At 44.4% G+C, this 13,823-nt stretch overlaps 1 protein-coding gene across 1 annotated transcript in view; it reads right to left on the reverse strand.

Moving 5' to 3' along the window:
* Nucleotides 1-13,823, reverse strand: part of PDZD2 (PDZ domain containing 2) — a 359,297-nt gene that overhangs the window by 58,859 nt on the left and 286,615 nt on the right.

Below are 13,823 nucleotides of genomic sequence, written 5' to 3' on the forward strand. Positions count from 1 at the left end.
AAAAAAAAATAATCTGCAGATGTCACAGAAGACATCCAAGCTCCAAATCCCTAGAAGCTGTGCTGGCTCATCCCCCCGGTCAGTATCTACAGGACAGTGGAGCGTGGTGATTTCCCTTTTATGCTTCAGTCACACTCAGATTATTTTTAGGCTGCCAAAGGAAGCTCATTTTCCAAATCTCTGGGGCAGATGTTTGAGTGACCAAAGGAGAACCAGATGGCCATCAGAGGGGCCAGGGCCGGGAATGAATAACCATTCAGAAAAAGGGAATCAGCACAACAATAAATCAGCCCAAAGCGGCAAGAAGCCTGTGAGTTGACTGCTGAAATTAAAACAGAAATCTACTGACTGCTACACTAGAGTCACTGCTTTCCAACAAAGGGGACTCGGGACTGAAGAGGAAACCAGTAAAACTGAAAAGTAAAACTTGCCAGACCCCAGAATGCTCGGGTACACGTACAGCGTGTATGCAGAGCGTCAGATGCAGCTGGGGAAAAGCCACAGCTGATGTGGACTCAGGCACTCAGGCTGGGGCTCTGAAAATGGAACAATATTGTCCTTGTTCGGAGCCCGTTTCCGGTTTCCTCCCATTGATCATCCCCAAACAATGTGAATGGGCTTCACACGCTTTGTTGGTGATAATCTGATTTTTTATGTGAACAAATTAAATAGGTTTCTTCATCCCTTGGAAAGTTGGGGCAAAGAAATCACTTTAAGGACGTTGGACTGTAATCAGCCGTTGGCCCACGTGTGCCTCCCCGTAGTGTGTCTGTATGTGTCACCATCCCAAGGAGGGGACTGTGTCCTCAAGTGACTCAGTTCTTCAAAAATAACAGAAGCTGTGGATCCTAAGAAGGAGAATCTGTGCAGGTCCCTCCTTGGTATTGATTTCAAATTGAGGCAAGGCGAGTGCAGACGTTCTCTACAGAGCGGGAACCTAGCTCGCATTCTCACCATGTTCCATGACCTGGTGGGTGAGAAAAATGTGGAGCCTGGAGCTCTTCTTTGGCTTGTGGGCTGGCTACTAAAGGCAGATCCCAGGGTCATTTCTCAGCAGGAGCTGGCTGTCTGCTCCCCTTGGACATATTTCTGGGAACAGGACTAGGTTTTTTTTTTTTTTTTTAGGGAGGGGTCGGGAGGGAGATGGAGGGAGAGAAAAGAGATTCTTAAGCAAGTTCCACACCCAGCACAGAGCCTGATGTGGGGCTCAATCCCACAACTCTGAGATCACGACTGGAGCTGAAATCAAGAGTCGGATGCTCAACCGAGGCACCCATGTGCCCTTGATATTCCTTATCCTAAAATCCAGAATGATAAACCCGTGTGTGTAGGAAAACCCCAAGACACACAAAAACTAGCGGTGGGTGGGCTCTAAGAAAGACATGTAAAAAGAGACCCAAGAAGCAAGCAGGAGGGATGGAGGAAAGAAGATAAGGGATGAATTAAGACACTTCCATACAAATGCTTTCTCTATACAAATGTTTTAGAGAAAGTTTTACATGATTATCTAGCTTAGAAAAATAGAAGATCATTTTAACTGAACATACCATTTAGGTAGGTTTTAGATGAAGAGTAACTAGTTGGGCTGAAGACATTGCAGCTAAGTGTTGGTGTGCCGGTGAGTTCCAGGGACACCCTGAGGCCTTCCGTTGCCTCTTCTAGATCAACGTGAGTACCCTCAACTCTTTATTTTCCAGCACAGGTACCAACTTCATGCTTATTCTCTGATATAGATTTCGAAGGCTATGCACCTCTTGAAGAATCTGGAAAGTGGGGTGTGCTCGTGGGAGCCCACATGGGAAGCGGTAATAAGAGAGGCTGTCCCAGGCTCACACATGAGCTTCTTGGCAAACTGCTGCCTGGGGGCCAAATCTGGGTCAAGATCTGTTTTTGTAAAGTTTTATTGGAAGACAGTCACACCCATTAGTTTACTTATTGCCTATGATTGCTCTTGCACTGCAAGGGCAGAGGTGAACCGTTTCAACAGAGACTGGGCAGCAAAGCCTGAAATGTTTATGATCTGGCCTTGACAGGAATAGTTCATGTCCTAGCCCTCCAGCTCCCCACCTCCATCCCTATTCAAAGTCACTGTGAACAAACTTGAGAGGTCTTAGGAAACAAAACTTAGTAAGTTGGAGGGAAGGTATTGACAAACAGAAGCATCTTAAGGAAGCTGCTACTGGAGACAAGGCCTACGGGTCTACCGCAGTATTTCCTCTAAAAACATCTTTGGCATCCAGGCTTTGTGATTTGATTTTCAGATTTCATTTTTAAGTGACACTGGTAAGAGACTCATTTGAAATAACAAGGGTTCTCTTTTTAAAACGTGCTAAGTGTCACAGAATTTTTGGCCACCATCAAGATTGGTTTAATCAGATCGCTTTATTAACCAACCTACCACTTGGAAGAAAGGGAAAAAGATTTTGTTTGTAGGATAGCCTCTTTTGTTATTGGTGTTGGTAGTGAAAGGGAGGGAAATGACTCAGAGAAGGAAAGGGGGCCTGAAGTCTCCTAGGGGCTGGGGAGACTGTGGGTACCCTCAGCAGAGGAGCTGAGGGCGGGATGAGGGCACCAGGCTTCAGGAACCCTGTGAAGAGAGGGACTAGCAAGTGAGGAGGAGCTGGTGACAGGAAGTTGGTTTCAAAGGTCAACAAAATCCTATTCAAACTACTGCTCAGGACTGGCCCTGCTTTCACAAGAACAGGTGAGGAGGAAATTCTTCTCATTCTTCTTTTCTAAGGAGCCCTCGCTCTGCAGAAGCCTGCACTCCACCTGGTGGGCTGGCCCCGCTCCCTTCCCTTCCTCCACTCACCAGTTGGTCCCACTGCCTCCTGCCTTTCCATCTTCATGGCCACCTCTCTTGCAGCTCAGGCTCTGGTCACTTCCAGGGGGGCTACGGCAAAGGCCTCCACTCCTGTCTCTGCTTCCACCATTGCTCTGCTTTTCTACAGTCTAGCTGTCTCTCTGCCTCACTCTTGAAGTAGCCTTAAAACAAATACTCTGACTCCATCACTCAACTTGAAAACCATCATTGACTCCAGCACTTGTAAGATAAGTTATTTCCTTAGTCTGGAACTAAAAGCAAGAGGGAACATCTGTGTTTAATAGACTAGTTGTTGATCCTTGAACGGGCTGTACAATGTCCTATTTGAGGACCACTGTGCATGTTGTTCTTCTGCTCTAGAATGTCACCCATTTCTGTGGGTGTTCCTATGGAATAGTCAAACACCACCCCATCCATTGAGCCCTCCCGGATTCCTGGGAGGAAGCAGATGTCTCTCTGCTGGGTCAATATGACATATGACTCCTGAGGACTTATTATATGGAAGAGGGGAATATGAAAAGTATAGTAACAACTGTAATTCATTATGGAATATAATAAATCCTCTTAAGAGAGGAAGACTGTGCCTCTTTGTATTCCCCAGAGTACCCAGTATAGCCCTCAGTATGCGGATGGCAATGTCAGGCTGGCTATAGTCCAATACGGGCTCCTACCAGGATCTGGTTGTGGGTACCCACAGGGCCACATTACCCACTTCTGAGGTTGTATCTGGTATCAGTGTGAAGAGTGTGAGGAAGAATTAGAGATGTCCTCAGCTTTTGGAGCTGAGGAGGGGGTGTGTGTGTGTGACACACAGTCTACCTATCTGCCTCTATTAGCTTAAAAGATAATTCCACAAATATCTATTAAGTAAATATGTCTGTTGCTAAAAGAAATGTTTGAATATCCAAACAATAGCTTTACCAAAAAATTCGTGAAAACATCTGCCCCACTTATAAATCAGGAGGGGTCTTTCTGATTTTAAGTCTATGATGTGAGAAACAGACAAATGAAGTTGGCAATCAGAGGAAGTAGAGATGACACACATCTACACATAGATGGAACTATTAGAAAAGTCTCTTAGACAGATGAGGGGGAACTTCAAAATCTTGATAGTCAGAAGTAGGAGGAAGGATATTTCAAGTGGAGGTGTAAGAGAAAGAACCAGAAGGGAGAGGTACGGGTTTTGTTTTTTTTTTTTTTTCTGCAAATGTCATTTACTGAGATCAGCCAGTACTTACATAAAAAGCTAGGCAATCAATAACAAGGAAACAAATAGCAAACAAAAAGCTAGGCAAGCCAACAACAGTAATAATAGAGGTGGGGAAAACTCTATTAATTCTAAAAAACCCTATTTCTTTGAGAAATGTCTGCCCTGGATTCCACAAGGGAACTTCTGATCTCTTACATTTTGCTTAGTTTTTACTTCCAGGCTCTGGACTACCATTTTGTATAAGATGTAGCGAAAAAGAGAAAAATACCCAAAAAACTCCAAATCTTCCATTGCTCGTGAAGTCTTCCAGTGAGGTGTGTTTTTTTCTAGCATATATTGCCTATTTGTCTAACTCATCTATGCACTGTCAAAATGGTTTTGTCATTTTCCTAAAAAAAACCAACACAATAACTGGAATTGAAACTAAGTGGGGATATCCTGTTTCTCTTAAGAGAGTAAGAATCTGACTGTATCAGCACGATCTCCATTTACAGTCTCAAAAGACACACATATCTCAAGGATTTCTGTTACCTTCAAGGCTTAGTGAAGCTCATAAACAAATAAGATAGATTTCCTAAGCTATACGGTGCACACATGAGTCACATTATCCCATTTTTTTTCCTCCAGTGTAACTGCCACCATTTTGTCTAAAGCAGAAAAAGTTTTCATTTCAGTTTCATTCCTGAACTGCCCACCTTCTTCAGGTCTTAATATATCCTACTTTACATTTCAATGGGTGAATCACAGATTTAAGCTCCCAAAGGACATATAAAACTAAATTATTAGGGGTGATACTTATAAGAGGGAAATTCATAATAGGGGCAGGGCTGAAAGGCATCTTGGAATATGGTAATGGAATACACGAAGACAGGAACCAACTTACCTGAAATTGTAAAGTCACCTCATGACTTCTATGGTGTCATTTTCATAAAAGAAGTTCATTTGAGGGCAAAGAAATATTATTATGCGCTCTAGTAGACCATATTTTATTTTCACTGAAATTTGAAGGAATTTTTCAAATTCAGAAGATGATAATAAAGTTGACTGCACGCTAAGGGGATTTCTTTAAACTCTGTTTCATAACGCTCCATGCTGTAATGTCAACAAGCTTTGTGGATGGCGTAGCCACCAGGCGCTACCAATATAGATTCATAAATTATAACCCTATGCTACTGTACTAATGTGTGCATACACTGCAAAGCCCAAAACAATCTAAAACGAAATAAAATCTATACAAGTTCTCAAAGGTTCCTCCACACTCCAAGGGATCGGCTGGCATCCCCCCACCCCCCACTGGGTGTGTTCACCCCGCTTTGGAGACCACTGTGCTGAGACCCTAGGACCCAGTATTTGTGTGTGTGCGTGTGTTTAAATGCAAATCACTTGCCTTGTTTACTTCCTTGAGAAGTGCAAGCTGCTCCTTTGAAAATGCAGCAGAGAGCCAGGTAACGAGTTGGAACAGGCCCCAGAAAATGTGCCACAGGAAAAAAACCTAATGCAAACTTCAGCAGTTTTCTGGGCAATTTATCCAGGCCAAATAATTACTCTTATCTTCCTCTCCCCCCACCTATTTAAATAATCGCTTCATCTCCTTCAGTATGAAACCAAACCAAACAAAAACCACCCCCAAATTTAAATCTTATTTTCCTAGACCAGCAATAATTGCAGCCTTGTCTTATCTTGTTCTGGCAATTCTACAGCTTGCACTGAGCGTCACGCAGCCGCTTACGTCGGGCCTGAGCCAGCTGAAGTGTGGCCTATGGAGCATCTCGGTGAACTGAGGCCTGCCTGGGAAAGTCGAGGGCTCTGAGGGGAAAGAGAGGGTACAGTTCACCCTCCGAGACCGTGGAAAGGGAATATACAGCTCGGGGATCAGTATACGTGTTGCTGCCTGCTTTGAGCTGGTGCTGGGAATAACAGGGCCTTTGCATCCCGCCACCAGTCTGTGTACTGGGGCCTGGGCTCTGCAAAGGCAACAAGAAAGACCAAGAGATTCACTTATGTCTCTGCTCACGGAGGCTCCCGAGTGGGCTGAGGGAATCTGTTTCCAAGTTTCCCACGAGCACCTCAAACACATGGCCTCACTCCCTCATCCCAAACTATGGAAAGGAGAAGGCAGTTAGGCACCTAACACCTCCCCTTGGGTCAAAGCCGTGGACAGACAGGTTTGGGGGCTCGGGGAGCCCCTAGCCAGGAGACTCAGGGGCCGTGGAAGTTGACACGTGGAGGACAAAGGGTGTATTTGAACCTGCTGCTTCTGATGGCAGGTACCTTCTCCCCCAGATTGGCTTTTCAAACTCTGGGTGAGCATCAGGATCACCTGGGAAGCTCCTGAAAATAAACTCGTGGGCCCTATCTCACTCTAACCAGGCAAACAGGGCTCTCGAGCACGGACCCCGAAGATCTGATGGCCAGCTGAAACCACGGCCTCCCTGTGCATGTTAGTCACGTGGAAGAGTGCGCAGCTACCCGGGCAGGCGTATGTGTCTGCCACACAGTCATTCCCCTGGCATAGTTCAGAGGTGCTGGGAACACTTTTCTGAGCATGTTCACCTTTTCTTTCCTGGGTTCTTTTTCTTTTGCTTCTCCCTTGTAGCTGCCATATACATGACTTGTCTGGGGGACAAGCAGAGCTCAGTAGGCTTCTCTCTCACCACACATTTCTAGCTGAGAAAACTCAAGGTTTGGACCAGCTAATCCCCAAGGTTCCCTGTAGCTCGAACACCTCATAGTTGTATTTATCAGAATCTCCATCTTCCAGACTCTTGGTTCCATGCCCTTCTCCCCGGTACCTTTTTGGCTTGTCTTTTCACTTAGAGGCCACGTACCACTTCACCAACTCCCTTGGGATGTTTGATCTTTTGTTGTTGCTGTTGATTTGTTTAAAAAATCAAGTTCTAAGTTCCATTTGTAGGCTGTAGCTTTCAAACCTTAAGTGAACAAAAAGTAGGGAAATCTAATCACTTGTTACAGAGGAACTACCATGAATGTCCTATTTTATTTTTTAATTTTTTAAAAAAGATGTTATTTATTTATTCATGAGAGACACACACAGAGAGGCAGAGACACAGGCAGAGGGAGAAGGAGGCTCCATGCAGGAACCCGATGTGGGACTCGATCCTGGGTCTCCAGGATCAGGCCCTGGGCTGAAGGCGGCACTAAAGCACTGAGCCACCCGGGCTGCCCTGAATGTCCTATTTTAAAGAAAGATATGCTGTGTTTTCCCAATGCTATACTTAGAAAAATGATTTCTCTATCATCAATATTCCTATGCCAGGTGGAAAATCCAGAAGGAAGAGGCAGATAGGCTTTCTAATTTGCAGACAGAATCAGCGCTATGCTCATTTTAAATTCATGGTGTGCTGGTGAAGGCGGGCAAGTCAGTGGAAGATGACCAAACATGACAAGGTCAACTATCCACCTGTCCCAACAGCCTTCCATCCCAGACATATGTACATATTGAGAGCCAACAGCGAACGCTTGGGATACACAAGGGAGCAAACCTGACATGGTCCTTGCCCAGGTGGGTCCTCTACTCATGGGGAAGGATGGCATCAAGCTAGCTGGCATGTGAATATGTGCATCATTATAATCTGTGTTAGGGACGCTGAAGGAAAATCCAGGGCATATTACATGCTGGGGGTCCAGGCATGAAGGATATGTGTATCTGGGAAGACTTCCTAGAAGAAGCGAGTCCTGAAGTTAGATGAGTAAAAAGAGGAAGCCCAGAAGGAAGGGAAGACCATCCTGTGGGCAGGGGACCCGGGGAGTGGGTACATCTCTAAGCAGTTGCTGCAGGTGCTGTGTTCTCCGAGGAGCGTGGAGGTTACAGCGCAGCCCCCCAAGCCTGTACGAGCCGCCTCGTCTTAACACCCTCTCCCCGAAGCTGTCGGCAAAGAATGTGAGCTTCCCTTGCAAAAAGTGCAGCCTGGCCTGTGTCAGCCTCCGTGCGTTAACGTCCTATTCTGTGAAGCTCTGATTCCAATCAGATATGGGCTCTTCCCATTTTAGTACTAGTTGCAAGTTCACATACTTGGTGCTCCCTGTTCTTTGCATAAGGCTCTAATTCGATTCACCAGAAAAAAAAAATCTAGCTTAGGCACAAACCAAGACAGAGTTTCCTACCTAGGGCAGCTTGACTCAACCAGAAAAGGTACTTCTAGATACGGCAATACAAGCCCTCGTTGCCCAAACACTTCTGGAAACTAAGGGCCGACACTTTATCAGTTATTCAATCCAAACAAAACACAAGAGCTCCTGTCCTTTTTTTTTTTTCCCATATGTAGATTAATATCCACCCCCCGAAGGTGCTAACTCTTCCAGAAGACTGTAATTCAGGTTCTCACACCTCATGATCCTTCCACCAGCAAAGAATCAAACACCAGTATCACTTACAGAATCGTAAGATCCAGTTTGGTGCTTCTTTCCTTTTGAAAGACGAGGTCCTTTATTCCTTCTTAAATTCTAATCACCCAAAAGTTCTTTAAGATTTTTCCGTACTGGTGATTCCAAAAATGTTAGAACTGATTCCCTTGATGTCAAAGGAAGCCGGATACAGGCCTGCTGATTGATGTGCTAAACAAACTCTTCCGAGCTGGGCCTTGACAATTGCAGGTTTGGCAAGACAATCATTACTTCCAGTTTTGTTTTTGTTAAAATACAAAAAGGGGAGAGACAGGCTCCTAACCACTTAAGAGGTATCACCCAATCCATGCCCTGTCATATTAAAACTCTTCTTCCTCTCTTCATGTTAAAAGAGAAGAGTCACTTTCTCAGGAGGCTAGATTTTTTTTTCCCCTGAAAAATCTCATTTTTACAAAGATGAACTATAATTATTTGTACTTGAGAAAGGAATACATGCTTTTTTGAAGCCGCTAATAACAAAACAGTTACCACTTATTTTGTCGGAGGGCTCTGGAGTTCTCAAATGTTACCTTGGGTCCAAATCACCTGGAAAGCTGGGTAAACAACGTTGCTGGCTGCCAACCTCAGAGTTTCTGACTCAGCAGGTCCAGGGTGGGACCTGAGGATCTGTGTTTCTAACAACTTTCCAGGTGATACCGCTGCTTCTGGTCTGGGGAACACACCTTGAGAACCACTGCTCTAGAGACAGCTTTATGATCAAGAAATATGTACTTAGGGGCACCTGGGTGGCTCAGTTAAATGTCCAACTCTTGATTTTGGCTCAGGTCATGATCTCCAGGTCATGAGATCAAGCCCTATGTTGGGCTTTGCTCTGCATGAGATTTTCTCTGTCCCTTTCCCCCTACCCCTCCTTACACATGCTTCCTCCCCCTCCCCCCATTCTCTCTCTATCAAAAAAAGAAATATGTACTGAGTATTTTTTTTTAAATTTTTATTTATTTATGATAGTCACACAGAGAGAGAGAGGCAGAGACATAGGCAGAGGGAGAAGCAGGCTCCATGCACCGGGAGCCCGATGTGGGATTCGATCCCGGGTCTCCAGGATCGCGCCCCGGGCCAAAGGCAGGCGCTAAACTGCTGTGCCACCCAGGGATCCCCTGAGTAAGTATGAAAGACAAAGTTCTCCAGTGGATATTGGGAGCCCAAAGAGATATACCTAACTTCAAAAGTTTACAAACTTTAAGTAGTATTTTCTTTCTTCCCCCAAGGAGATAAGCAGCAACAAGTAAATAGAGAACAGCAGATGCTAAATGCCCAGGGAACAGTGATCAGTGGATTTGAGAGAGAGCATGATGCTGATGGATGTTTCAAGCAGAGGGTGGCCTTGGAGATAACTCTGAACTTGATCTGGTCCTTGAGAGAAAGGTTAGTGCTTAGATAACCAGAGATGAGGGCACATGCGTAATGCCTCAAAGCAAAACATCTCAATTGCTTTCAACACTGACTCTCCTTTCTATGGGGATGTTGGCATGCAGCAGAGGAATTACGGCTTGTGTCCTACGTAGGTTTCCACACTCAGCTGCATTACACCATCTGGGTTCCAAGTGTGCAAAACCTGCAACTGAGTGGAGGCTCCCTCAGTTGGCCACAAGGACCAGAGGGAATTACTCATCCTGATTCTTCTATCAGCAGCAAGGCCAGATCTTGCAGCACTGCAATGCCCCACAGCATGATACCCTAAATGGTGGAAGCAGCAGGGGCCAATTTCTCCAAAGAGTAGATGGAGATGGGCCCAGGCAAGATGAGTGTTGGGGGCAAGAGGAATTTGGGGAGCAAGAGGAGTGAAGCATAAGAGTCAGAGGCTCTCAGACTCGGGCTTATACCTCAAGGACATACGAGGACTAGGTGAGCACCAAGGGACAGATCAGAAGTGGTCAAGGAATGACAAGAGATCACGGGAGAGTCCTTCCTCTTTTCAGCCTATTATATCCCAGACCTGCTACCATCCTAAACTGACAGAGATGCTGATGGCACCATGGTCTTGCCCTTGAAACGTTCATATCTAATGAGGAAGATAGAAGAATGAAGAGGTAAATTATGAAAACAGGATGGTAAGCACGGTGGCAGACGTCTATTCACAGTGTTATGCAAGTGCAGAGCACAGACCAAGTAACTCTGAAGGGGGTCAGGGAAAGGTTTACTTATGGGGAAGACTGACGTTTGGGCTGGGCTGACAAATATCTTCCAAGTAGAAAGAGCTGGTACAAAGTAGTGGAGAGTTCTGGAGCAACTGGGGGATGTAGAGCTAACAGTGCTAGGAGATGGCTCTGTGCGTGCATGTGGCGTGTGTGTGTGTGTGTGTGTATGTGTGTGTGTGTAGGGCTCCTGGGAGCATGTACGGACGTCAGTGCAGGCAGGCTGGAGCTGATGGCGTTCCATGTTAAGGAGTTTAACCCAGAGTGACTGAGGGTCACTGAATGATTTTATTCCATTAAGTGGCATGGCCAGATTCTTGTTTCCAAATTGTCATTGCAGAGCACAAGACAAAGTAGAGAAGAAAAACTTGAGAAAGAATGGCCAATCGTGTGGACCAGGACCACAGCCTGCATGGGGGTAGGGCTAGACTGAGCTGGCCAAGACCAAATTGGCAGTCTTTGTATTGAATATGGGGGGGGGGGGGCGGTGAGCAGTGGAAGGTGGAGAGAGAGCCCTGCCATTGAAGCCAGACCCCTCAGGGATGGTTGACACTTATGCAAGTGACCATGGAATTTCACTGTCCCATTCCCATTCCCTTTCTCCTGCCTCTACTCCTCAAATTTGATATTCACCATATGGTTTTATTCTAAGCACGCCTGGACATTTTTGAAAGGAAAATCTCATTGCTGTCTACTGTGGCCATGAAAAATAAATCCTAAGGGTGCTCATCACAGATCCTCAGCATTTGTATTATATTTATTCAGCTAAGTGCTTACAGCATACTGTGACTTACAGGTGCAGAAATAGTCAATGTCTGAGTGGAGTTTGGCAGCAGGTTTAATCATTATCATCTGTGAAATAGAAGGCTTTGTAACTTGATTGAACAGTACCAGGTTTCTTTCATTTAAATGATTCATTAGCATTAAAAAATGATAAAACAGAGAGTCTTGGATTATAAACACAGAACTGAAAAATAGATTTTTGTTTTTGTTTTTGCAAGAGTTCACTACCTTTACAAGGCACAGCAAGGGAGACCCTGGGCACATTGTGAAATCCAGAAAATACTTCGTGCCAGCTGCCCACTTGCAGGTCCTGCAGGGCTGTGTCTCAGGCTCAGGTCTTCTAGTTGAAACCAGAGCTCAAGAGCATGGTAACACATGATTGGCGTTGTGGCATTACTGGAGATCCAGGAAGAAGCCCAGGTGTCCACTCCTCTGGGAGTGCTCTGGGGGGAGGCAGAGCAGAAGGCGAAGTGGGTGAGGTGGTGTCTGAGGCTCAGAGAAGGGAGAGCTGTCATGGATAATGCATTTGGAATTTGCCGATGAAAGCCTGGGGTGACATGACGGGGAATCCCTACTATACTGCACTGAAACACACACTTCTGGAGAATTAACGCTGAGTTTCCCTAACAAATTATGTTATCACATAATGCACTGATGTGCCAACACTACAATAAACATATGAAACAATATAGGATTAATTGGTAAACTTTTTAAAAAATATAATGTTATTGGTGATGATGGGAACTGGCCACTGCCAAATGTCTAAATAGCATAAATAATTTCTCCAGAGAAAACCTTCGACTAAGCAATTCTGCTTCAAGCTACTTAAGGAAATAAGAAAATTAAAAAAATGCGCAGAGATATATGGATGAAGATATTCTATACAATATTCTTTATAATTTTGAAAAAATCAAATATACATACGATTGATGAAAATGTAATTTCTGGTTAGAAAATTGGTGAAATAAGATATGGCACTTCTATGTTATGGAATATTAGCCATTATAAATCATGTTTCAGAGCCTCCTTTAATGACATGGGGAAAATGTTCATGATTATATCACTGAGATCATACCAAGTTTTAAAAGTAAATATAGGATCAATTAAAGGGGCATCTGGGTGGCTCAGAGGTTGAGCGTCTGCCTTTGGCTCAGGTCGTGATCCTGAGGTCCTGGGATTGAGTCCTGTGTCAGGTTCCCTGCATGGAGCCTGCTTCTCCCTCTGCCTATGTCTCTGCCTCTCTCTCTGTGTCTCTCATGAATAAATAAATAAAATCTTAAAAAAAAATACATGTGTGCTGGGGTGCCAGGGTGGCATGGTCAGTTAAGTGTCTGACTTTTGGTTTCAGCTCAGGTCATGATTTCAGAGTTGTGGGATGGAACCCTGTGTCAGGATCCACACTAAGTGTGGAATCTGCTTGAGACTCTCTCTCCCTCTGCCCCTCCCCATACCTAGCACCCCCTTTCCCTGCCGCCACATACCCCCACCCCCTGCACACATGGGCACTCTCTCATTCTTTCTCAAGTAAATATATCTTTTAAAAAATACATGTGTATTTTAATTTAATGCAACCCTATCTACTAATTTAATGCAACCCTATCAGAATACCAACAGCATTTTTCACAGAACTAGAACAAACAATCCTAAAACTTGTATGGAGCCACAAAAGACTTTGAATAGACAAAGCAATCTTGAAGAAAAAATCTGGAGGTATCACAATCCCAGATTTCAAGATAATACTACAAAGCTATAGTGATCAAACAGTATGGTACTGGCACAAAAATAAGATAGATCAATGGAACAGAACAGAGAGCCCAGAAATGAGCCCATGACTATATGGTCAATTAGTTAATGACAAAGGAGGCCAAAATATGCAATGGGGAAAAGACACCACTTCAACAAGTGGTGTTGGGAAAACTGGACAGCAACATGCAAAAGAATGAAGCTGGACCGCTTTCTTACACCATAAACACACACACAAACTTTGTGGTTAAGGACCTAAATGTGAGACCTGAAGCCATAAAAATCTGAAAGAGCACAGGCAGTAATTTCTCTGACATCAGTCTTAATATTTTTCTAGACATGTAATATTTTTCTAGACATGTCTCCGGTGACAAGGGAAACAAAAGCAAAAATGAACTATTGGGACTTCATCAAAATAAAAAGCTGCACAGCAAAGGAAGCAACAAACAAAACGAAAAGATAACCCATTGAATAGGAGAAGATATTTGCAGATGATATATAGTCAATAAAGGGTTAATATCCAAACTATACAACGAATTTACACAACTCAACACAAAACCACAAGTAATCTAATTAAAAATGGGTAGAAGACATGAACAGGCATTTCTCCAAAGACATCCAGATGGCCAACAGACACATGAAAAGATGCTCAACATCATTTATCGTTAGGGAAATGCAAATCAAAACCACAATGAAGTATTAC

This window comes from Canis lupus, chromosome 4 (assembly GCF_003254725.2).
Source record: "Canis lupus dingo isolate Sandy chromosome 4, ASM325472v2, whole genome shotgun sequence".
In the NCBI taxonomy this organism is placed as follows: Eukaryota; Metazoa; Chordata; class Mammalia; order Carnivora; family Canidae; genus Canis; species Canis lupus.